Genomic DNA, 27,274 nt, shown 5'->3' on the forward strand with positions numbered 1-27,274 from the left:
AGAATTTCGATTAATATACAATCGAGCTCTACGTCTTCAATCTCGTGGTTAACCACGGTAAGGTTTCTATGTGCCATTGTAGTGGTTAATGGCTGTTCTGCGATGTGACATGGCAGAACTGCCCGGTACCCTGGCAGTTTTAGTCGAGACATTCTGGGGTCTTGGATCGCAATTACGTCAGGTTTTTCGCATTGCGATTGAATGTGTAACTGCAGATGTGTTTTTTTGTTGCGCATAGACCTGCAGTTCCACTGCCAAATTTTTATGGTTTTAGGATTTGCCATGTTGCTGGGATTGATCGATTGGCGCCCCTTGAGCTGACGGGGGAAGGCGACATAAAATTTCCTGTAAAACGGTGTCGAGTACTCCAAACTTGTGATTTACATCCCGTATTTGTTGTTCGAGGCTTTGTGTTAAATTGTCAACTCTTTGGGTTAGATTATCGAGTTTCTGGCTGTGCTCTTCCACTTTTTGTTCGAGTTTTGGGACTCTATCTTCCAGTGAGGTATTTCTTACGTCAGCTACTGATCGTTTTTTGCGAGGTGTTTCTTCCTTGCTTGCTACGCTTACTGGTGTTTCGACTGATGCGGCCACAGTAGTTTCCATTTCTATGACCTCCGGCATTGGGAGTGGTTTTGGAAAAGGGCGCTTAGATTTTGCAGGGGCTTTTAGTTTGCTATTTTCGTGTTGCGAGTGTTTAATGCGGTCCGTGAGCATTTGAATGTGGTGGAGTGCCTGATCGAGTTCAGACTGTAATGACTGCAGCTCCGTCCCCTTTCCGTGAGAGGCCACTCCCGCCCAGCTCACCTGTTTCGGTCCGGGACTCTGAGTCTGGCTGCTGGTGCCGTTGTCACCTCCGCTGTGACTGCTGCTGCGTCCGCTGTCCAAGAACTGGAAGGAGCTCGAGCGGTCCTTCCTTCGGGTGGATGGTGGGTCACAAATGTGACATTTAATTTTCCCGCCAACGCCCATGTCTATCGTACTTGCCCTGTCACATTCGCGGCACCATCGAATGCGGCTACGTTCATGCATGAACACCGCGTTTGAGAGCGTTGCTGTCGCGACGCGAAAGCGTATGGTCACGTGAGATTTATTCTCCATATTTCGTGCGCTTTCGTTTCAACGCGAAAAGAACTCTACAGTACACATATAAATAAAAATGATGAATCCGATGTTTCTTCTCTCGAAGAGTCCAACCAGTGTCTTCATGAGTCGTGTGCGCCCGTGGGCACCGCTTGACAGGAAGCGGCACTCGTCGCTGTGGTCTGTGTACTGGAGGCCGTAGGCAGCCACTACGTACTTCAGCTCCAGGTGCCCATCCTTGCCAAATCAAAGCTGCAAACGCGCCGCAAGATTAACTGCACATCTTCTGCACGACTTGTTGTCATCGGCATTAGATAAATGTTTGGTTTATGGGGGTTTAACATCCCATAGCGCCCCAGGATATGAGGGACGCCGTAGTGATGGGGCTCCGAAACCTTCGACCACCGCACACACACACACACCACAGTACACAGTCCTCTAGCATTTCGCCTCCATCGAAATTCTACCGCCGTGGCCGGGATCGAACTCGTGGCTCTCTGGTCAGTAGCCGAGCGCCATAACCACTGAGCCACTGCGACGGCTATTAGAGAAATGTCTAAACTCTGAAATGCATTATTCAGTCGAGTAATCCACCATAAAACTTTCAATGCCAGAAAATTCATGGCAAAAGTTCACAGCTCTACTACCTTTTATTTACGTTCCCCTAGAGAAATGCGCGAAGTTTTCGATGCAGTTACTGAAACTGCATGTGTAATGAAAAATGGCGGATGATGTAGCGTGGGTGGGCCAAATGCGAATTAGGTACGCTGGCACTACGGTTTCGTTTCCAGGCTCAGTTTTTAAGGTCAAGCTGTCTTCAGACAAAGATCGGAGAAATTGGACTAAAACTTTGCCTTAAAGGTATGACACTATAACGTTAATAGGTAGTGCCTGTATAAGCCGAACTGGTCATTATCGCTTTTACGTTCATATAGAGCTCAGACTCCTCACACCAGCTCTGGCGCAGTGGTGCAGCGGTTAAGCGATGCGCCACTGCCCTGCGATAGCAGGTGCTGCCACCAGTGGGGCCTGTGCGAACCAGGTTTTTCGTCCCAAACAACCCCTTGAGACCAATCGTTGTTTGAACGGCCACCTGCCACGGTGGGCGGTTTGCTGCAATGAGATTGTTGTGATGACGTCACCAAGTCACGTGACCAAGGTGGCAACAAACGTAGTCATCATGGCATGTGTCAGCGAGTGCATGCATTTCCGCATTACCACTTAGAGTGAGCGCTATTTAAGTTGTTAGTCTTAAGTATCTCTACGGTTGCCAGAAGCCCGTCCATCTTTGCTAATTTCCGTCGCGTACAACATACAGTGCCCGGATGCTGAACATAAAAACAGCAGCAATTTATGCAGCCTTTCTTTTTGCTAATTGTTATATCTGAGGTTTAAACGTGTCGATGTGACATGGGCGCTATTAGCGGTGCTGTAGTGGAAGCCTCCCGGTTAACTTAGAGCAGCTGGGGTTCTTCAGCTTGCGCTGACGTCACAGTATCACTCATATTTTCATTTTGCTGCCATCGAAATGCTGCTTCCCCCGCCGGAGTCGAACCCACAACCTTAGGATCAGCAGCCGAGCTCCACAGCCACTGAGCCATCGTAGCGGGTCTTGTTCTGCATCTGCAACGAATGCCTCCGAAAGCGAATGTTGTACAACGAGGTTTGGTCGTTGCACCTATGTTTCACATATTTATGAGTTACAGCAGTGCTAGCAATTCATTGAATCTATCTGCATACATGCGAAAGGAGGAGACTAATAAACTCAGGATTTCAGATCAGTTTGGCGAAAAATGCATTACAATTACCGAAACCACTTTACACAAGCTCGTATTAGGTTACTTTCCTAGATACAAATTTTCCTAGTTTTTTTTATCGCTCATAGGGTCCCATTTCTACACTTCCTATGACAGACAGCTTTCGATTGTTAAATCTACACGTTATCACATCATGTACGCTCTTAGAAAAAAAGTATCTCTTGTTGCATAAAAAGGGGAGCAGAACCTGGTCCCAAACCGGTTCGGAGCGGTTCCTTTGAATCGTTCCGGTTCGGGTCCAGTCCCAAGATGGTGAAAAGAGTATGTGTTCGGTTCCGCCTTCAAATTCAGGTTCTCTTCCGGTTTAATATCCCGGGTGACGCTGTACGCAATATCACGGCGAACGCGACGAGCGGGGTCGTTCGAGGTGGAGTCGGGCTGGGTGCAGGGACACGTTTGTAGAGAGGGCAGAACACATGTCTAAACAACCGGACTGTGTGTGCTCCGAAGGCTCCAAATACGCTGCGACCAGGAAGGCAGTCAATGACGCTTAAATCCTATGAGTTCAGCTGCACATGCTTACATCCAGATTTCACTACAGACTTACATGCTTTCACTCAGGCTGGCTCATTGTGCTGTTGACGGCTTAATCCGCCGCAAAAGCAATTTGCTTGCTTCATGCTCACCGGAGCATTCTCATCTGCTTCCTTGAGTTCTGCTGAATGCGAGAAAAAGTTGGAGTGACTTCTTCGAGAACATCAAAATATTTTAAAAGTCGAGCTAAGTTACTTTTGTAGCTGTTTTGCTTGGTAAAAATTCTTACCAGGTCATTATATATGCAATGACAATGTCTTGCGTTTATGTTTAAAAAAATCTCGCGTAATGCGTAGAAAAATTATTTTTACAAATTTTTTGTAAACTATCTTTTGCTTTGATCTGCGAGCTTCATATGGATGTCACGGCACGGCAGAGTGATAGAGAAAACGGAGAAAGTACGGCATGATGTCTTGCTGCGTTTAGGAAGCGTTATAAGCGGCCGACCCATCTGAAGGCAAGGCGGTCGCACTTACGGGGTGAAGCAACAGGGGTCGGAGTAGCAGTGAGCGTAGCCGTACTCGGCGTATCCGTGCTGGGCATGGTCTTATAGGTCATAGTCGTAGTGGCTATGGTATTAGTGGACGTGGCCGTAGTGGGCGTAGTCGTACTGGGCGGTGGAGTAGTCGGCGCAGTCGCACTGAGCACATTTGCTGTAGGCGTGGTCATAGTGGGCATAGTTGTAGTGGGCGTAGTCGTAGTGAGCACAGTCATTGTAGGCGTGGTCGTAGTGGGCGTAGTTGTAGTGAGCACGGTCGTTGTAGGTGTGGTCATAGTGGGCATATCAGCTTTGGGCGTAGGCGTTGCGAGCACAGTCGTTGTAGGCGTGGTCGTAGTGGGCATAGCAATAGTGGGTGTAGTAGTAGTGAGCACAGCTGTTGTAGGCGTAGTCGTAGAGGGCACAGTTGTAGTGGGTATAATCGTAGTGGATGTGGTTTCAGTAAAAGTAATCATAGTGGGCGCAGTTGTGTACACCATGTAAGTCATCGCACGCACCACGGCCATAGTCGGAACTGTGAGGATATGCACCTGAGTATCTGCAGCGTCGATGCCAGAAGTTGGCTCAACAGCACCTACGAGGTAGTGGATAATCAGCTGCCATCTGCCCTCGGAGTGTTGTTCCTGAATCAAAATCAGGTGTTAATTTTTGCTGTTTTTACGCATTGCAAAATGCCCGGACAGGAACAATAAACCTTAAAAGCAGAACGACACCAAGGTTCCAAGAAACTTGATTAATGAATACCTAGAAACTCTTCATAACTTAATTTTTCCCCGCAAAGCTAACTATGAAGGCAATTTCTTTACATACCTTAAGACTGGACCATAACAGTCAATACATGCACAAATCTTTTCTTAGAATACTTTTAGTTTTCTGCTGTTTACTGTGAAAAACGCACCCCTTAGGTATTAAATGGCACTCTTAAGTGCGCGGTGCGAGTGTCGGAGAAACTTTAAAAACCACATTTTACTACCTATTTGAAGGTTAGACCATCGACATTAATATTGTCACCGAAAGCCGGCAGAAAGGGAAGAAGGACACACCAGGACTAGCAAAGCACGAGCCGGGGAAGACAAGGAGGACCAGCGGGTGCTGTCCCACCGCATGGCGGCGCCAGTAAATGGCTAACACTGTGGCAATATGTTCATAAAATTAACTTCAATACTGCAATTATAATATCTAAATTGCAATAATTACACGTATATTGCAATTAAAAATATTGCCCATGTAAGCTACACTGGGTATATTCGAAAATTCTTTGCGGAAAAAACTTCTGCCAAAAGCGGAAGACACTATTCGCACAGCGCACAAATGCGATGCCAGCTTCATTACAGGCGACTGACACACCCGTGTATGCAACCCTTGCTCTTACTGTGTGGTTGCCCCCGCAGAGGCAGCAAACTGCCAGAGAGGAACCCTGTATGGGACCGCGTCACGACTGTATGGTAACGATAGCATTCATCCTTTTTATCACGCTTTTGTCAAGCCAGATGAACTTCACGACCGTGCCTCGTCAACGTTCTATTCGTAACGTCCATACAAGGGCGCACTGTAATACACGCACTCGTGACCGCGATCTTTCGAGCACAGGAAAAATTTCGGTTCTCCAAGCTGTCGACGATCATGCGAAGTAGAACTCTTGGCATTTTTCATGTAGATTAATATATTCTGCTCTACTCTGCCTGCTTAAACAGTTATAGGCCTTGAGGGCGCTTACCTTGAGAGAATGTGAGTGGCGGAACGCAGAAAGCAAGACAATGTTCAGACATATGCGTGTAAACTCGCTGCTCATGATTACAACGGTTATGGTCGGTGGTTTCCATTAGGCTTTCTCTTGGTAATCGGCGCTATTTGTGTACTATCGGGGACAAAAGTGATATACTCCACGCAACGGGAGCCGGAGCAACGGAAAACTGCATCATAGCGCCATCTGCACGCGGCATCTGGGATCGAGACAGCCAATGGGAGCCCTTCATTAACTGCAGGCATGTCTCTTGACTCGTTTCAATGTGTCGTGCTTCAGCTCGCCAACATTCCGAGCGACGCCGCAGCAGTAGCAATCTGGTGACCCTCTTTTCATGTTGTGTCTTCATTTTATGCACGCGCGTTCGAGACATGGCTTGAGAGCCGGCGCGCACAGTGCCGCTCGGCTCGGGGTGCTTGTAGCTGTCACTTCTTTATAAGCTAAGCAATAACTTAACTTCAATATAGTTTGTAAAGCTCCTGAAGCGAAGATCCTCAGCGTGAGTTTTGCACTACAAATGCTCTATAGCAATCGGTTAATAAAGCATACAGACGCTCCGTCCCAGCTACCAGTTGTGCTCATGGACCGCGCGTGTTTTTCAAACAGGCCGTAACAGGTCGCCTTGACAGCTGGACCACGAGTGACAGCCGCGGGCTTGTCACAGTAGAGTAATCTCGATAGGCCAAAAAAAATTTCTCACCAGCAACCATGGCCCCAACCAGCCAGATAATGATTATCACCAGGACGCAACAAATACCCCCGGCCATCAAGGCAGCGCCCATATTCGTGTCCCTGCAAAGATTCGGGGAGATGAACAAGAAGCAATGACGTCAGACGACTGGTTGCAGTAGTGACCACTGTGCGCCAGCAATTACTAGTAGTGATGTTTTTGTTTGTTTTTTACCAGCCCCTACTACTAGCCCCGTTTTTACACATTTAAAATGCGCGCGCTCTCTTCCAGTCGTCTACGTGCGCGCAAGTAGCTCAACTGCGCATGACCGAACAGTTCCTCGCCAGATGTGGCGATCGCTGCGGTGAATATTTGATAAGGGCAGCGAAGCGTCGCGCGAGGGGGATTCCTGCGGGAGCGTTGCTGGAGCGTGGCCACGGATTCGGCGGTCAGCACGAGCGAGCAGGATGTAAGTACATGGACGCCGGTGCGGCACAGTACCGGGATGAAGAGAGCAGGTGGAAGTTTGGTTTATGAGGGTTTAACGTCCCAAAGCGACTCAGGCTATGAGGAACGCCGTAGTGAAGGGCTCCGGAAATTTTGACCACCTGCGGTTCTTTAACGTGAACTGACATCGTACAGTACACGGGCCTCAAGAATTTCGCCTCCATTGAAATTCGACCGCCGCGGCCGGGATTGAACCCGCGTCTTTCGGGCCAGCAGCCGGTCGCCATAACCACTCAGCCACCGCGGCGGCCCTCAGATGGAAGTGGCATCCACAAGGACGGAATAGCTCGTTGGTGTGAGTGGCTGCTACGCAAGCAGCCAAGTTTCATGTAGCGTCTTAAGCCCTGATCGCCTCCGCTTGGTCTTATCCGCGTATTGCTGAATTTTCTGTGTAGTTCTTTTAACTGCCTTTTCGACTGTGCGTTTTTCTTCTGTCGCGCTCATGTGCAGCTTTCTACGAAACAGATGAACACAGCGCAACAGAACGAGAAGAAGAAACACGAAACACAGGACGGGCGCTGACTACAAACTCTTTATTGCGTCCTAAAAGCCAGCACAACCAACCAATCCACACCAGTATCCTCTCAGGTGTAGCGCCTGTTTTCTTGTAGCCGTAGCCTTGCGCTGTCCCAAGAGGTAGCGCATGCTTGGCTCTGTTGTTCTGTGATGTGCCCCTTTTGAAGTATTGTTTTGGCCCGGAATAAACCGGTCTTTTGGCACTGACTGTGGGTGTGTCACTCGTCGGGAGAGGCCACGCCTCGCGGACCACGTTCCCTGGAAGGCGAGGCCTTAAAACTTAACAACCAAACTCCTAAGAAAATGCTGCTCCGTGCATGCTTGATAGATTCAGCTGCACTTTCGTCATTTTGGAAGAGGGAGCGCTGCCGTTCTGACAGTTTGTTGTGTGAGAGAAAGGTGGTTTAAACATTGCACGTGAGTCTGAAAGGAGTAATAAAAGACTGCAAGAAAAGCTGAAACAGAAGTACGCAGCAGTACAGCGTAGTATACTTAGTCTATACGAGTAAACTCAACAATAGAGCGTTTTCGAGTAGACTCTGCCTGTAGTTTGTGCGGGAGTATCCGAGCTGTACACGTGATGGGAGATTGTACCAGTACTGCTAATAATGAGTCCCAGTCGTCCCGCACGTTGGCATGTCCCCTACCGCCAAAAAATAGTTACGGTCGGCAATTGTGCTGGTTGCAGTTTTGAACAAAAGAGGGCACAGTTGTTCATCTAAAAAAATATGGTGAATTTATGGACTGGTTTGTTACACCGATAACATCGCTATAAAAATATATAAAGAAAAAAAGCCGGGCATGGTGACAACGGCCACGCATTCAACTATGCATCCATCCGCCCATGCGTCCATCCGTCCGTCCATCCATCCATCCACCCATTCATTCATTCACATATACGAACAATAAATGTAAACTCGCCAGTTTTTTACTTATATTGCACTCACGCAGACTTTTCCCTGGCTCGCAGATAGGCAACCTATGTGCATCGTTGCCATACTGAACGAAAAGGATAAAGTAAGTCAAAAAAGAGCCACCTTGTGTATGACACAGGCAGCTTGTTCCAAGCACTAACTGCGTTATCAGCAAAGCAGGCTGGGTGAGACTTGCTAAACGAATAAAAGAAAATATTTTGTTTCTCTTATCAGGCTTTTTATGAGAATAACATAATTCAATCCGTCTACCTCATGCTATTAGAGATTAAATTGCGACTATTTCAATGACCGCTTATTGTGGCATCTATTTAAACGGCCATATGATTCCATAATAGACGGAACTATAGATTACAAAGGAAAGGTCATGATCTATTCATCTTGGGAAAAGATTAGTGTGCAGTGAAAGTAATATGCGTACGTTTGTCCTGTGAAAAGATACCGCCACCAAAAAGCTTCCGAATACTTTGTGTTAAGATAGTTGCCGCGATAGGAATAAGAACCACCTAGTCTTATTTTTGCAAACATAACTTTAAGAGTTCTACTCGGCTAGGCGCCATCGAAGTGCACACTACGATATTTCAGGCCTGTACAGCTTCTTGCACCCTGTGCCAAACAAACGATTACAGGCCCTAGAAATCGGAAAACCGACACTACAAAAGCACTCAAATGCACGGGACATTAAAAGGTGCGTTTATATCTTACCGCTCAGCTGGGTGCTCTGAAAAAAAAAATAAAAACAAATCTTGCAAAACAAATTTGGAAATACAGACCATCCTGATAAAAACTCAGGCAGATTTTTGCAAGGAAGATCTTGGATGTACCGGGGGTAAATCAACTGTTCTCAACATTGAACTTTTTTCGCGCATTTTCTTCAATACGGTCATACACAGCTATGGTCAAGCTGGCTTACCCAATGCCAAAAGCGCAATAATATCTGAGCCATCTGAGGACGCACGTGCCTGTGGCGGAGAGTATATCTCACAGCATGTTCATTCATGTAACTGTCCACAGCGGAGAAGCATTGCGCATACAGACTAGACTATGGAGCAGGACGTTATATGATTCATAGTTTCTGAGTAAAAGTACTTCTTAGAATTGCAGAAAAATTAACAACACTACCACTGTAACTTGCTTACTTACTCGGCGAAGCAATACACAACAGTCTTGCGGTACCGAAGAAAAAAGACCCATCTCCACTATGGCCGGTGCATACGTCTGAATAGATGTCTCAAGAAATCTGCTTGCTGTGGGATACGAATTTCCACGCAAAGGCGATAACGTCTGACCATGCCTGCACCACTGCACACGTGAGAACCCTCCATATTGAAGCCTTCAACGCCTACTGCTCACCGCACCAACCAATCTTCTACCCGGCACGCGACAGACTTGTCCCACTTGTCAAAGAAGACGTAACTTTCCGGTCGGCAGATTGACAGCTCCAATGTACACTGATGTTAGCACATCAGACCACTCAGGCTGAAGCTTTTAGCCTTGAATACCAGTACCCAATGCTTGTGGGCGCCTGCACACGGCGCGAACAGGAGACACTTCACTATACCTCACCTGTATAAGATGACCGCTCCAGGTGACGTGCACATTCACGCAAGACCCTTTGGGAAGGTACCGCTACATTCTTCAAATGCATTCACCGATTGACACAACTATTATGTCAGCGTAAAAAGAATACGCCCATAAAAACATCACCGATTATGGACAGCGCTCGTCCCGTGTCCTTGTTTTTGTCCGTCGTAGTTCTCGCTGTTTTACGAGAATCATTGATGGGTCTTACCAGAAAGGTCTTTGAAGCATTACGCTCTGAAAACAACCCAAGCTGATGGCGCTCACATGAGCAGAGGATCATCCTCGCGTGGGGTAGAATCTTTTTTCGCTTTTGAATGAAATGTCACTTTGGTGCTCAGCTTTAAAACATACAAAGTGAATTCCTCAAGTCAAATATGTATACCCGTACCCAACCAAGGCTGTCAAGCTTATGTGACAACCTCGCAATAAAGAGCTCGTCATCCCTCTGCAACGAATTAAATGACCGCCTACATTCAAGTCCACGTCGGGCAGGTGTTCCGAACCGTCAATGCTAAAAGGAAACAATGAAATCTTGTCACACATCAGTTAGCGTTCAGATCGCACTAAACGACTGAGCAGAAATACTAGTATACAGATATATCCTACTGGCGTTCCCCATGAGGCATTCCCTATGTGGTGGCCACTCTCCACTTGCCTAGTAAATAAAGTGGGTTTCCTTTTTGCTCAAGACAATCGGGGATTTTACTGCTCTGCTCTATGTCCTATGTTATATCCTACCTTGTTTTAATAACAGCGATGATTCGTACAATATTCCCATTCTTTTTTTTTACGCCCCCTGTTTCTGCTGCGCGCCTGTATTGCTACACTGTGACGTTTGTGTTCACTATCCCTATACAGCAGACCATCAGGAAGGCTGACAATGACCTGTTTGATATCGACAGCTAAAGCTTTACACTCTGCCAGGACATTATTTAAGCGTTTTATACTGCTCAAGAATGTCACACAAACCTACTCTGCCTGTTCATGCTTGCATGAATATTGCACGGTCTTGGAAAAACCTGGCCAAACCTCAAATACTGCAGAGAATGTTAACTACATTCGAACCCGTGTGAAAGTAGGAATTAGTGCTGCGTAGAAGACGTTGATGAGCAAGCAGTTCCGCGGGACGGAGCGCTTGCCCATAGGCCAGCTGTGAACGGACATGAGAACGGACAACAGATGATTTTGTTCGGGGTTGGTATGCATCGGATCAGTGCTTAAGGACTTAACAGAAGGGCACTGCCTCCTCTTATGGCCCTCGCTTCCGGATTTGTGTCTATTCGGATCTGTATTGAGGCAACGATTCTATTCTTCCTTCCAAATTTTTCTGTCCACTAAAACCGTTCCGGTTTCGTAGACCTCCTCTTGAGGCTCGTGATAGCTTCCCTCTCCCTAATGCTTCCAGCTAGCCTGTTGTAGGCTTTCTATACCTTATCCTCCACTGCGTGTCTCCATTTTCACTCTACAAGACAGAAGACATTGGTTCTTCAGCTGTTTCCATCCATTTTAGGACAGCTTTTAAGTGCCCGTTTCTGGGTTTCGCTTTTGAGTAGTAGCAGTAGGAGTAGTCGTGGCCGGCACAAGGCGCTGGGTGGTTGCCATGGCAAAAACCGGGAGGGTGGTTGCCGTGCAAGTGAATGGGATGGTGAGTGTAGAAGAATGCGTGATCGGGCGGAGGGGTTACCACCGAAACCTCTGGACGGTGGTTATCATGAAAGGGTAAGATGTATGGTTTATGGGGGCTGAACGTCCCAAAGCGACTCAGGCTATGAGGGACGCCGCAGTGAAGGTCTTCGGAAAATTTCGACCACCTGGGGATCTTTAACGTGCACTGACATCGCACGGTACATGGGCCTCTAGAATTTCGCCTCCATTGAAATTGACCGCCCCGGTAGGGCTCGAACCGACGTCTTCCGGGTCATCAGCCGAGCGTCATAATCCCTGGGCCACCGCAGCTGTTTAAGGAGGAGTAGCGTATAGCGAGTCTTAGGAATGCGCAACAGGAAGGCGGTGACCAAAAGCTATCCAGGAAGTAACGGTTTAAGGAGAAGGTAGTAGAAAAAGTGTAGAAATGCACAACAGCAGAGTGGTTCTGCATTGTAGTGAAATATGCCAGGTAGTAGTGCTGACAGGTGTAAGAACACAAATTATAAAACAAGAGAAAACATTCCCTTTTGCTACTTTGTTTCGGTAACTGCTCACCTCCATAATACATATATTCTAACGAGCCCCTCGTTTACCCTTCACTTGTCAGCTCAGTGTATGTATATGGGCTTCAATCCGCATTTAAAGAACATAAATCCGCTTGGTGTGCTCAGTGACTACTTTTGGCTCTACTATCCAGTGGCGAGAAACGGCTTAAACAACAGCCTACTTACGCGACATAAAATGTCCTTCCGTTCCTGAAAAGCAGTGGGATGGAGTCACCAACGTAATTTATGGTGGGTTTGAATCATAATAATATCTGGAAGATAAGCTCGTACCAGGAAGGGGTGGAACTTGCTGCAGAAAATGAAATGTTTATTTTGCATAGGAGTTAGAATCCCATAGACGGAAAAAACAAACACCTTTCTACGGCTGCTGTGTCTGGCGGTTTAAGCACGATGAGATATATACAAAGGTACAGGCATGCCCGTACGCATCAGAGACGGGCCATCTGGTCCTGAAAACGAGTCCCGATGCTGTCACTCAGAGTCAGCAATGCAAATGGAAAATTAAAATATCTTGAAGCAGCTTTCTTTCCAGGACCAGATGGTAAAGGCTTCAGAACTGAAATAGTTAATAGGCATTTTAGTGCTCAAATGAAAATGACGTACACAATCACCTTTTTCAACCTGCATTCGAAGACGGTCTTAATACAATACGCCGGAAGTAAACGTAGATTAATGCACTCACGCATGAATAACTGTCCTTCTGGTCCTGAAAAGGAGTCGGTGTCGCATCACGAAAAAGGTGAGCAATGTGCGGGGATAATCACAATGTTTTAAATTTCGGTTCTCACCGAAACACGCAGCGATGGGCTGCCGCACTGAAACAGTTTTTTTTTTCCTGAATCGCAACGAAGGCATTCGTTTCAAGCAAGGAGAGGTAAAAAGGTTGCGTGAGTTTACATGCGCATGAATAACTGCACTTCTGGTGCTGGAAATGAGTCAGCATAGAATAACCGGCTGCGCTTGCACTCGTAATGAATAATCGCAACGTTTCTAATTTCGACACTCACCAGGACCAGGTGGCAATGGTTGCTGCTCTGGAATAGTTATTTTTGATTTCAGCCGCAACTATGAAAAAATGTTTCAGGAAGAAAAGGTAAACAAGGCTACTCGAGTATATGTACGAATGAACATCTGCTCTTCTGGTGCTGGAAAGAAGTCAGCATAAAATAACTGACATTTTCAATCCTAATGAATAATCGCATTGTCGCTAATCTCGACACTCACGAGAACCCGGTGGCACTGGTTCTTGCACTGAAATTATTTGGCATGGAGTCCACAAGACAAACAAGCGATAAACAATCCCGCTTTTCCGCCTTCTGTCGGATAGGCCTTCGTTACAACTTGATAAACTAGGGTACAGGTAGTGCACTTACGCGGGTCATACTGCTCTTACGGCCCTGACAAAGTGAACACATCCTATTAGCCACATAATAAGATATATAAACGAAAAAGGCAATGTCTCGAAGCAGCTTCCTTACCAGGACCAACTGGCACAGGCTGCAAAACTGAAATAGTTAATATTTTAGTTGTCAACTCGAGGACCCTATAAGCAATCACCTTTCACCGTCTGCAGTCATTGACGGTATGAGCAAGACGAAATATATAAAGATACGGGAGAGTGCTTCCGCATGACCAACTGCCCTTCTAGTCCTGAATTACGTATCAGCATGGAATCAATCATATGATTTCAAATCTTAAAAGTTAATCACAAAGTTTCTAATCTGTGCTCCTAGCACGAGCATTTGGCATAGGCTGTATTTAGGTATTTAGCCCACCACTTCTCCAACCGGAGTCCTGATAAATATTGAGACTTCCCTGTTTGCCGTCCTAGGAAGCTTATTGGGAAAAGCCTTAAGTATAAGATCACGCAAAGGAATGAGAATGTGCTTCCATAATATAGATAATCAAGACATAGGAAGCCTTGGTTGTTAACAAAGCCCTGTGGACAAATCTGCCGCCCTGAAATAGCTATCTGGCGCAAGAATAGGTAAACGCATGGAACTACAAAGATCCACTTTCCATGTCCATCGCCGGAGATAACTTTAACATGAGGAGATAGCCAAAGACCTATTCTTATCAAGTAATAGAATTGTTGGCCTACAACATGAACCTTACACGCGGTGAAACTAAATTAGTTGCAGCTAAAGCGCACGAAACCTCCCTGAATCTTGACTGTTTATTCCAAAAGTGCTGCTTATCAAGATCCTGTACGAATTATGGACTTCCTAATAGCGTCTCGGCATCCGCTGTTTCCAAAAATATGGAACAAAAAGCAATACCCATCAATCTAGATCTCCATTTATCGACCTGCACAGTGTGTTTGCGTTATTGGTCCACCGTTAACAGGCATAATAAACAGGTTATATTTGAATTCGGGAAAAAAATAAGTTAAGTGAACTCAGTTAGAAATACCCGGTTGCCATCCCGCTGCTTTCTCCCCGAATGATGCCGCTGGAGGCTCCGGATTCACTGTAGCAAAATTAGGAACTTCGCTTCGTCAGTGAAGTTTTAATTAGATACCATTCCCAAGCTTGAGATCTATGACTTCTCATTGGTTCGCTCATACCAGTGCATGCAGGGATATTTAAGGCAAAAGTTGAATTGAATCAGCGTGCTGAATCTTCCGAATGAACGACACTTGGCAAAATTGCTAGCATTGCTTTCGGTTCTTTGGGCTCAGGCCATTTGCGAGACGCGTCTGACTGTGGCTGCAAGGCTCAGAACGGTGCATGCTTAGTACTGCTAAGAGAACCAGATTACTAAACAGGCGTAATAGGTATGATAACTCCTAACTTTCATCATTGCATGGGCATAGTTGTATTTCTTCTGTGACATACTGACGTCTAATGCCACTGCGGTTCAGAGAAATGGAACCAGCCTTGCGAGTGACAGTGAGGTCAGTATACAGTTTTTACCCTTCGGTGATTTTCAGCGACCTTCATTCGCGAGGGTCGCTGAAGACCACCAACAGTGTTGGCTAAGCGCCCACGTTGGGCACAAGGTACGAAACCGCACATCATTCAGTGAGGACCTTGGGTATGCAGCTGTTGTAAAATTAAATAAGCATATATTTTTACACCGGACCTGCTTGTTCGCACACAGTCGATAGCTTCAGTCATAGTGTTCAAAATGAAGAGGTACATATACTCATCGTCCAATCCGATTAAATCGCTCCCAGAATTATAGGACGGCTTAGAACGGGAGCAAACTTCTTTTTCTTCCAAGCAGTCTGGTGTAGGCACACGGTGCATCATTTGAAAAGTGGAAGAAACATGGAGCTGAACAAGCATTTCATTTATTTGATTTACCAAAAAGCGCCATTTCTTTTCTTTAAGAGAAGCCTGGACAAGAAGCACTAAAGCAGTTTGAGTTCTAGTGGCTACACCATCTATGCGGATGATCGCACAATATGGGCAATTAGAGGATCTCTGGCAGACGAAGAAAACGCCCTGCAAGAAGCACTTTAAAGGAGGTCCGTTTTGTCTGGGTCCCTGGCCATGCAGGTATTCATTCAAACGAGGTGGATGATTACTCAGCAAGGTCGGCTCTTAACGGGTCAGTGACACATGCCGTCCCGAATTTCAGCCTGCTGGCGATTTAAACCAGGCTGTGTGAGGTATCAATAACGCGGTTGTGGTGCAGGATTCTCAATTTTTATCTATGCAGATGTGGGTGGACACCGACAAACCGATGTGACTCATGCAGGGAAGTTGAATCTGTAGACCATTTCCTCCTCCATTGTCCAAAGTTCGCACTTCAAAGAGAGATTTGTCTGGAGGTCCCTTTCTCCAGGTTAGGGCTCCGTGATATCTACCAGTGTTATTACGTTTGGTGAGAGCGCCAAAGGATTGGCATTGGGTTCAATTTGTGGGATTCTCCATGATTGCATAATTGCAACTGGTAGGTTCATTTGTTAAGTCTTTTAAAAATTTTAGAGCTATTCTTTTTTCACCAAAAAGCTTTTTGTTATTTTACTTTAAGTTTTCTTCTGTCGTTTTTCATCGATACATTTTTGAAAATTTACGCTTGGTGCTAAACGTTTGTCGTAATCTCCTACGCATATTTCCTTGTTTATGCCACTACACCTTGGCCAATCACCCCATGTGGGTATGTGCCATGTATTAAGAGGAAGTAAAAAAAGAAGGAGCTATATGTGCATATTTTCCAATCCTCACAGTGGGTATACGCCATTATCTCCTTGAGGACAAAAACAACCTCCATCGAAGCTCATGTAGCCATTAGCGGGCTGTGCTGTGCCCAGGAGAAATCAGAAGTCATACGTATATATCGGTATGTCAATCAATCTCCGAGCGCCCTCAACGTTACCATAAACAGCACTTATATCAGAGGTTGAAAAGATACAAAGTTTGTCTTTGGCTACAAAGGGACAGGAAAGCTGCATTCGTCCTCCAAAAACTCAGGACAACAACCACACAGATCTCTAGAATAAAAAAGCGAGTCGCTAACAATCGCAAAGGCATGAGAGAGGAGGACACCGGACGACCGGTACAGACCCTCGTTATTAGCCGGACTGCATGCTGAGTCACGCGCATTCATATTATGCCATCACACGGATGGCATACGAACAGGTCATCGGCATACCGTCTCTCACGGCCAACAACAGACTTGAGCCGCTTGACGTCCACAACACTTACAATGGAATGCAGGAAGCGGTGCTATAACTCCAAAAGAACACAATTACACTACACCAGCGGAGAGAACAATTACAGACAGAATAGACAAGGCGGCTGACCGAGCCAAAATCCTAAATACCGAAGACCCACCACCAACCCTTCGAGAAACGCTCCAAGGGACCCCACTACACAAAAACATGCAAAAGGAAGCAGTCGAAGGGCGCCCAAAAGCCCGCAACGAGTGAATACCATGCACTCACCGCAAAGCGCGAAATGCTATTTAATAATAATAATTGGTTTTTGTGGAAAGGAAATGGCGCAGTATCTGTCTCATATATCGTTGGACACCTGAACCGTTCCGTAAGGGAAGGGATAAATGAGGGAGTGAAAGAAGAAAGGAAAAAAGAGGACCCGTAGTGGAGGGTTGCGGAATAATTTAGACCACCTGGGGATTCAATTCAATTCAATTCAATTCAATTCTTTTTATTATCATTTCTTCAGTACAGTACATAACATCACTGTCTGGATCCTTAGCCAAAGGCTAGTTATGGATCCATGCAATAAAAGCAAAGAGATTAGTGAGGACAAATGATTTCTACTGCATGCCAAAATAATACACATAAGAATGGTGGAAAAATGCAAAGCGTACAAGCAAGATGGTTCAAATTACAGAAATACAAGAGGGCTCATGACAAAAAAACATATGAAGACAGGAACTGCATTTTTTATACAAAATAAACGCAGTTGCCTTAGAAGTGATTATTCAATGACATATGAATGGCAAACCCAACATAGACACTACAGAGAATAATAAGAGACAATCACTAAGCGATTTGCATTGTAAATCAGGTAATTATTTGTGACAGAAAAAAGGTCTTTAGTGAAATATAAGGATTGGACGTTGCAAAGACTGTACAGGGGATTTTATTCCAAGTTTTTACCCCTTGATACTCGAAGCGGCGCTGGCCATAGTCATTGCGAGATGTAGGAACCAGAAATCTTCCCTGTGCTGCTGAACGGCTGTTAGTTGGGGCTCTATGGAATGTGTTCAAAGGAAAGGGGGAGGTGCCGGAGAGGACTCTTAGTACGAGTAGTGCAACGCGAAAATCTCGAAGCTGCAATGCCGGCATTATTTGGAGTCTAAAAAACAAAGGGCGAGAAGGCGTATATGGTGTTGTGCAAGTCATTATTCTCAGTGCCCGCTTCTGCAGGCGTAAAACAGGTTCAATGTAAGTGATGTAAGTGAACCCCCATGATTCTATACAGTAAGTTAATTGGGACTGAAAGAAGCTAAAGTATATTGTTTTTAGTGTGTGTATTTCGAAATGTCGCCGAGCTTTGGCCAGAACGAAACATGCATAAGATAGTTTGCTACGCAATTTTTCGATATGCGGTTTCCAGTTTAATGCAGCGTCTAAGGTTACACCCAAGTACTGAATAGTCTTAACTTCTTCAATTTCTTTATCTCCTATCGTTATTGCGGAGCAGGTATTCTGGTATTTTTTATAAGGGGATGCAAATATAATATATTTAGTCTTGCCTATGTTCAAAGTGAGTCTATTTGTTAAAAACCATTTATTGACTCTCTGAAGTTCTGAGTTTAAAGCATGCTTGGCTGTTTCAACGGAATTAGCGGTCACCAACAATGAGGTGTCGTCGGCGTACATAATGGCACGGGTATTTATTAGGCAATCGGGTAAGTTGTTTATGTAAAGTGTAAAAAGTATAGGCCCCAGTACTGAGCCCTGCAGAACACCTACGGAAATAGAACGCGAACTTGACGCGTGTTCGTCAATAATAACACACTGCCGTCGCCCAGTTAAATAGCTTCTAAAGAAATCGAGTGATACACCTCTGAACCCACATCGTTCTAGTTTCTTGCATAAAATATCGAGATCCACAGTGTCGAATGCCTTCTTAATATCCAGGAATACACCAACAGAAATATTGTTATTATTGAGTGCTTCATTGATTGAGTCAGTTATAGAAAGCACAGCCGTGGTGGTCGATCTAAATTTCTGAAAACCATGTTGGGACGTTGACAGAATTGCATTTTTAGTCAGGAATTGCGTAATTCTTTTAGCCAATAGTTTTTCAAACAGAGTGTTGATACAGCTAAGGATTGAGATCGGCCTATAGTTTCCGAGTTCATTAGGATTCCCACTTTTGTAGATAGGGACTACCTTGGCGAGCTTCAAAATATCAGGATAAATGCCGGACAGAAACGCTTTATTAAATAAAGATGCTAAGGTGGCAGCTAGGACGCCACTGTTGTTTTTAATTATGGAAACCGGAATACCATCGAGACCCGTGGCCTTAGTAGCATCCATTGAATTAAGTGCACTCATTACTTCGTCACTGCTTATTTCTATAAAACCGAAGGTCTTTTCAAGATACTGAGGCAGAGAAGGTTCGTCTGTGAGACCCATACTTAAACGTAAATCAGCACCCACTGAGCAGAAATGATCGTTAAACTGATCTGATAGCAGGTGTTTATCTGGGGAAAGGGCCAGGTCAGGAAGTATTCGGTTTGATGGAGTAGGCTGAATTATCGAGTTCACTGTAGCCCAGAGTTTCTTAGAATTGCCGGCGCATGCGTTTATTTGGTTACTAAAATATAGCTTCTTCTGTACACGCATGGTAGCAACAGCTTTATTTCTATGAATCTTATACTGAGCACTATAATATGCGTTCCCTCTGTTTTGTTTCATTTTGGTGTGCCAGTGGTCGCGCGTTTTTATCATATTTAGCACAGCTGCTGTCATCCAAGGGCACACTGGATGTGTATAGTACGTTTTTTTCTGCGTAAAGCTACAATCATTTATCACAGCTTTGATTCTATCGACAAGGCTGCAGCAGTGTTCATTGGCATTCATATCGGCGAGGTCTGCAAAGCTCATTTCAGAGAGCCTGAGTGCGCATTTTTGATAGTCAATTTTCTTCCTAAGCTCGCATGTGCTGTCAGAAGTTCTACGGCTATCTCTATCGTCTACGCGGTATAAGAAGGCAATCGCGAAGTGATCTGCCACTGCTGTATCATATGCCCCAGCCAAATAACAAGGTGGCACGAAATTGCATATCACATGGTCGAGGCATGTCGAGCTGGAACCTGCGATTCGGGTCGGAGTAGAGATAAGATTCGTAAATCCATATGAAAATAACAGGTCAGTGTATTCGCTGTGGTTGGCACCTAAAGTATCAATATTAGTATCGCCGACGATGATTGCTTTTTTGTTCTTATCGGTTACGTGTACAAAAACAGATTCAAGATCATTCACAAACTTACAACGATCTGCATGGGGGGCTCTATAAACAACACCAACCATGACACCCTCAAGTTCAACAAATAGAAATTCCGAACTGCTACTGACGGATGCGTTAAGATACGGATAGTCGCAGTGTACAAGGGTCTTTTTAATGTACAAACCTACCCCTCCTCCTCGATTGTTCGAAATGCGGGGACGGGACAGAAATACATAATTGGGAATGTTATAGCTTTCACCGGGCATCAGCCAGGTTTCTGTAATGGCTGTAACATCGTAAAGAAAGCTGTGCTCTGCTAGAAACGTACAAAGGCCGTCGAAATTTCTAGCTATGCTCCTTACATTGCAATGCAGTATGGTGCGTGATTCATTTAACGTGAGAAATTTATGAGTGGTTCGTACAGTCAGCATTTTGAATGAACTAGACTATAAGGCCGAGGTCGGCCTCTGTAGAAATTCGGATCACGTCCGAGTTGTCTGCTTTTCGCGCCAAGATCCGGCCACGAGATACCCATGCATACTTCCAGTTGTGAAGTTTCTTCGCCGCTATAGCCCTAGCAAGCAACACTTTATACTCTGGGCAAAGATGTTCGTTTACGAACACGGATGTTGATCCAGAAATGCCAAGGTCCGATGTGATTAAGCGAGTTTTTTTTGCCGATTCGAGCAGTTTATCACGGGCATCACTTGACCTGAACTTAACGATGATATTCGATTTGTTCCTGTCTTTTGTTGGCACTCGATGCACGAGATCAATATCGTTCACCGTTACTTCCGCTCCCACCTTCGTGGCAAGAGCGGAGACAATGCCTGTCAGTGACTCGCTGTCAGTATTAGGGATGCCTTTTAACTCAAGGTTATTTCTGCGACTGTACTGCTGAAGTTCAGTTAGCTCTGCTCTAGTACGCTGCAGCTGTTTCGAAAGTTCACTGTTTTCATGCTTTAGATACTTCTGCTCTTCCTTAAGGTCGCTTATCTCCCGACGTGCCTCGGCCAGTTCTTTCTTAAATTCTTCAAAACTTTCATTCATAAATTCGACTGATCCCCGCAGGGTGCCAAGCTCATGGTTCAGGTTACTTCCCAAGGCTTCCAACTTGCTGTTAAGCTTCACAAGAAAACTTCCAACTTCTTTCACAGTAGTTGGAGCCTTGTCGAATAGCTTCTCTCTCTTTTCTTTCGTGTTAGACGCGGTACCGGACCCTTCATCATCCCTCATTGCTTTAGGACGACCCAGGCACAAACTACCAAATGTATGTACAAGTAAAGAGTATTACAGACCTGTAATACGAAAAGTAGGATGAGCGTCGGGCCGATGCGTTCGTGCCTGAATCGTCCTCAGCAATGCTTCGTCCAGGGTCAGGAGTTCAGCTTTTATACGCCCCGCTGCATCAGTGCGCCACAGTCGGAGAGCTGGAGTATGCGCACATGCGCCGACGCAGTAACCACTGGGCCCGCTGTGACGAAGTTAGTAAAAGCCAGCAAGTTGCGTTGGCAGTCGTCGGCACGTGTTGGCGAACCGGGAAGCCGCGACGGTGATCCGGACAGCCGGGCCAGCTGTAATACGAAAAGTAGGATGAGCGTCGGGCCGATGCGTTCGTGCCTGAATCGTCCTCAACAGAAGGCAGTTTAGCAAAAGGCAGTTTACGTAAATGCTATTTACGTTAACGCATCACCACTCTCTGTACTCAGTAGAGGACGTCCTTGATAACGAATTCCAGGCAATGACAAGAGGTACGACCTCGACAAACAACTTTACTCAAACAGAAGCAGCAGATATCGCACTGGTCATTCACCGTGGAGAAAACCCCAGCAAAGACATTAAAATAGTCACTGACTCATAGGCAGCGTGCAGGTTAATCCTTGCAGGGTGAACACCTAAACCAGGCAGCCAGAGACGTAGGGGTCTTGCTATAAGGACACCAATTTTCTTTAAATCCATCTACTTTCCCTTTTCGAGAATAAATGTCTGCAACAACAACAGCGCGACTCCAAGAACCCAGCTGTCGGACGCCTGTTTTTAAAAAACGCGGCAGCGTTAAAGACACATAAGGCAGGGAATCCGGCGTCGGCATTGTGAGCGAAAAGTCACGCGCGTGACTGCGGCAGGTAGTACACAGAGAGCAATGTAGAAGGAAGGTGGCCCGCAACGGATAGTGAGCAAACCGCCCACCAGTAGCTGGTAGTCAAATTAATGATTGGTCTCTGGAGACGACCAACCTAGGCCCCACAAGGCCCACCGCTGGGAGCACGTACCAGCACAGGGTAGTGCCGCACCGCCTAATCTCTGCATGCACCACTCTGCCAGGATGAGTGTGACGACTCCCAGGGATCTGTGAATGTAAAGTAGAGAATGACCTTCTGCATATTTGGGAATTAACTCATTACGCCATCGCGTCGCCGCAAGTTTTGTTCTTCATTGGATGAGATCACTTTATTTTCCAACAAATGGTCAGCATGCGCCCCAAGCAGCAGGAAGCAGCAAGAAGTAAGCAGCAGCAAGCAGGAGCAAGAAAAGTCAAGCAGCAGCAAGCAGTAGTTGGCAGGAGCACGTCCAGCAAGTGCAGCAAGCAGTAAGCAGCAGCAAGCAGCAGCAAGCAATGGGCACCGGCAAACAGCACTAAGCACAAGCACGAAGGAGCAAGCTGCAGGAGAAACAGCAGGCAGCAGCAAGCCGTAGCAAAGAGTAAGCACCAGCAAGTCGTAAGCAGCAGCAAGCACTAAGCACCACCAAGCAGCAGCAAGCAGTAAGAAGCAAGCAGGAGTGATCCGTAAGCAGCAACAAGCACTAAGCACCACCAAGCAGCAGCAAGCAGTAAGAAGCAAGCAGCAGTAATCCGTAAGCAGCAGCAAGTACCAGTAAGCCGCAAGTAGCCGCAAGCACCAACCAGCAGTAGCAGGCGCCAGCGAGGGGCACCAGGAAGCAGCAAGTCGCAGCTAACAGCAACAAGTGGAGCAAGCAGCAGTAAGCAGCAGCAAGCGGTAAGCAGCAGAAGCAGCACCAAGAAGCAGCAGGCAGCAGAAAGCAGCGGCAGGCAGCACCAAGCAGCAGCAGGCAGCAGAATGCAGCAACTTGCAGCGCCAAATGCAGCAAATGCAGCAAGCAGCAGCAAAGAGTAAGCATTAAGCAGCCGCAAGCACCAGCAAGCAGTAAGCGGCAGCAAGTAGCAGTAAGCGGCAGCAAGTAGCAGAAAGCAGCAGAAAGCACCAAGAAGAAGCAAGCAGCTGTAAGGAGGAGCAAGCAGAAAGCAGCAAGCAACAGGAAGCAGCACCAGCAAGATCCAGCAAGTGCTGCGTAAATGGTTTATGGTTTATGGGGGTTTAACGTCCCAATGCGACTCAGGCTATGAGGGACGCCGTAGTGAAGGACTCCGGAAATTTCTACCACCTAGGGTTCTTTAACGTGCACTGACATCGCACAGCACACGGGCCTCTAGGATTTCGCCTCCATCGAAATTCGACCACCGCGGCCGGGATCGAACCCGCGTCTTTCGGGCCAGCAGCCGAGCGCCGTAACCACTCAGCCACCGCAATGGCTACTGTGTAAATTACTCGCCTTAATATTCTGTTATGTAGCTTTTGAATGCTAAACGCTTTTGTTGGCCTGTTGTGTACACGGGAATTCATCAGGGGACAGTGCTGGGGAAGCAGAAAGTGGCATACCAGGAGTGGCACTTAATTTTTGGCCGGTGTGGTGTTCCCTGATGGCGTTGGTAATTTGACCGCCTGGGTGTCCGTTGAGCAAAGCCTCTGGCAACTTCTTCCAACTTTATAGCCTATAGCTCATCCTTATTATTAGGTAACAGCGCATTTGGTGTCCCGTATTAAAACTGGGTGCATATTGCTCGCTACCGCGGGTCACAGCGACAAATCATCCGCCTAGGGACGCCTCCACAGCTGGCATCTCGTCACCGGCGGGGCCAAGCAAGCTCCCAGTATGACTAAAGAAGCTTGCCCCAATGGCATTTAGCCACTCGTAACCGGTTTTTAGTATTCTTGGTTGCCTTGTTTCTTGTGACACACTTGTTTTTTTTTTCTTTAGTGGCCTTGGTCGAGAGTTTGACGGCTGCTATTACAGAAAAAAAAAATCATAAGCTTGACAAGTATGACAGAGCTGCAATGCTTTCGTTGTCGTAACAAACGCTCAGTTTATTCCTGTTTTGATGCATCATAGCCAGAGGCATGTTACTCAAACCACAACATAGCGCAACAGCATGAAGGAGTGCAGGATTTCGTAATGACAATCACGTTGGACACTGTACCTTCTTTCCCAAACATTTACCTACATGCGGCAAGTGTAGTCAGGTTTTCATCTTTGAGCCTATTTTGCCATACATTTTAAGCGAACGAATTAAGGGCCACCAACTCTTTATTTAAAATAAGCACGTGTTCTTAGACACACTCACATCCCTCTTCTAAGCGGACTGCATTTTTATATTGTTTGATTTTTCCCTTTATAAAAGTACAGGTTACCGGGATATGTCTTAGTTACAATTGTCACACTTACTGTTAAGTCATTCAGCTCGAGCGTATTGAGAAAAAACAGTTTTTTAGACATTTCGCTCAATGCACAGCTGCACAAACAAATTCAGTTTTACTTCTTGCAACGATAGCTGTAGAATTATATTTTTATAGTCCTTGAAAATGCGCTTCACTCATTCTGTGGGATTTTTTCTTCTAGCCACGCACAGTGCAAGCATGTGCCAAGCATGTGCAAGCCACGCAAGTGCAAGTGCAAGCTGAGTTAAGGGCACTGCTGCAAACGTTGCTGAAGCAGGAATGCAAAGCGCCTGGGAAATGGATAGAAGATGTCAGGAAAACCAAGCAGAAGATAGAACTTATGCAAGAACGGCGTTATCGCGGAGCACTGGTGAGGGCGAGGCCGGAAGACACAGCTGCTGGCAAAGCGCCATCAAAACGTGCTGTCGGTTTAGAAAAAGCCCACGCTGAAAGGAATCACATCGATAAAATAGAATGGGGCGGTATCTTATCGGCAGACACTGACCACATCGAAGCAGCCTTTAAAGAATTCTACGAGAGGCTTTTTTCATGGCATCCGGTAGACGCAGTCGCATTTAAGCATCAGTTTCTTGGTGCAATGCCACGGCTGGACGAAGAAAAGAAAAAGAAAATGGAACTAGCAATAACTGAAAACGAAGTTGCGCAAGCGATAGATGAATTAAAGCTCTGGAAATCACCAGGACCAGATGGATTCAGTGCGGCATTTTATAAAGAATTTAAGCATGAAATTGCCCCGGTGCTGTGTACAATGTTTAATGAAGCCTATAGAATAAACTTTTTGCCTCCGTCTTTTGGGACTTCCCATACAGTACTCATACCGAAAACTGACGATATAGAGAAATTGCATTCTGTTACCGCATATCGACCAATAGCACTCACTAATGTCGACTACAAAATCTTTATGAAGGTATTGGCGCGAAGACTGCAGACTGTGATATCGGATATTGTTGGACCTCACCAGACATGTGGAATAAAAGGGCGATCGATTTTTTCCAACATTCACAAAGCGCGCAGTGTACTTGAAAGCTGCGATGATATTAATGGGCGAGTGGCCATGCTTCAGATTGATCTCGAAAAAGCTTTTGATTGTGTTCCTCATGAAATCTTGTTTTCGGTTTTAGACCATGTGAATGTCGGTTCAGTTTTTCGCGAGGGTGGAGCCCTGGCGTATCGAAACTGCACGACAAGATTGATCGTTAACAAGTGTCTGGGGGCCCCCATTAGCGTGCAGCGCTCGGTGCGTCAGGGCTGCTCCCTCAGCCCTCTCTTATTTTGTATTTACATCGAAACGCTGAGCAGGAAAATAATAGAAAACAATAGCATTAATGGCTTTAGGTTGCAAGCTGCTGAAGTTAAGCTGCTGGCGTATGCTGACGACGTTGCTGTATTCACGGTTGATCAGAAGAGCATAAGCGAAGCTGTCGGGTGTGTACGCGAGTTCAGCGAAGTCACCGGTAGCGGGGTTAATTGGTCCAAATGCCTCGGACTCTGGCATGGATGGTGGCCATCCCACCCGGACCATTTCGCCAACGTACCGTGGGCGACGACCCCGGGCAAGTATTTGGGCGTTCCGCTCGATGCTTATCGCGAAAGCGAGCAGTATTGGAAACAGCAAACGAAAGAAGCACGTGACAGAGCTGAAAAATTGAAAGGCACCAATCTCAATTTTCGCCAGAGCTAGAGTCTGCAACCTGTTTTTTATTAGCAAGCTCTGGTATGTCATGCAGGTTTTGCATTGCTCTCGGGTGAACATTCAGAAGCTACACCGGATTTTTGCCGTCTTTATATGGGCTTCTGAATGGGAACGTTGCAGCCGAACAAACCTGTTCCGGCGGGTAAAAGACGGGGGCCTGGGGCTAGGACACCTCTTTTTAAGGCAGCTGGTGAACCGTTTTTCGTTTTTTCGCGATGTCTCAGACCCATTCTTGCGCACCGTGTGCCAGGTGAGACTGCGGCGATTGCTGCCCGAGTTTGTTGTTTCCACAGAAGAGGTCGCGGGTGGAATTTTTGGTTACTACAAAGAGATTGTAGCAAGCGTTAGGTTTCTTTCAGCGTGTTTTTCCAGCGATTATTTGTATAAAACTAAAAGAAAAAAGTTTTACCATGATCTTTGTGATATTGTTTTCCCAGAGCTCATGTACAGGACCTTGTACAGTGGAGGTCCGGGAGCTGATGTTTTAAAAAGGGTGAAGAAAATGCAGGTGCCACCAGGAGTAAAGACCTTCTTTTTTAAGTTACACACCGGGACACTACCAGTTAAAAAGTTTTTGGAGGGAAAGGATTTCTTATTACCGTGGGGATCAAACTGCTTAATTTGTAAACAGCCCGAAACAATAGACCACGTTTTTTTGCATTGCTGGGAAGGGGTTTATTTTTGGGACGTGTTACAAAGGACAATAAAGAAAGAGCTACCACTTAACGCGCAGGGAATTCGTTATTGAAGCACTGACAATGAGGATGGGGTACCATTTGATCTCATAATGCTCTTGGGCCTCCACTGTATATGGCGCTCTAGAATGGCAGGCTATTATTGTGACAAAGACGCACGACCTGCCCGAATTTATTTTCGGGAAAGAATGGACTGCTTTCTGGCCATCCAGAAAGCAGCTGCGGAGCCTCCCGAGTGGCTCTCGAGGCTAGAGCCGCTCTGTATGCTTCGTGAATTTTAGTATGACGAAGCCAGACTCATGCTGGCTGACCACGACAGTGCCGTATGTACATAGTGTTTTGTGTGTTTTTTGTTGAGTTTTTTGGTTAAAT

The sequence above is a fragment of the Amblyomma americanum genome, chromosome 8 (assembly GCF_052857255.1).
Source record: "Amblyomma americanum isolate KBUSLIRL-KWMA chromosome 8, ASM5285725v1, whole genome shotgun sequence".
Classification (NCBI taxonomy): domain Eukaryota; kingdom Metazoa; phylum Arthropoda; class Arachnida; order Ixodida; family Ixodidae; genus Amblyomma; species Amblyomma americanum.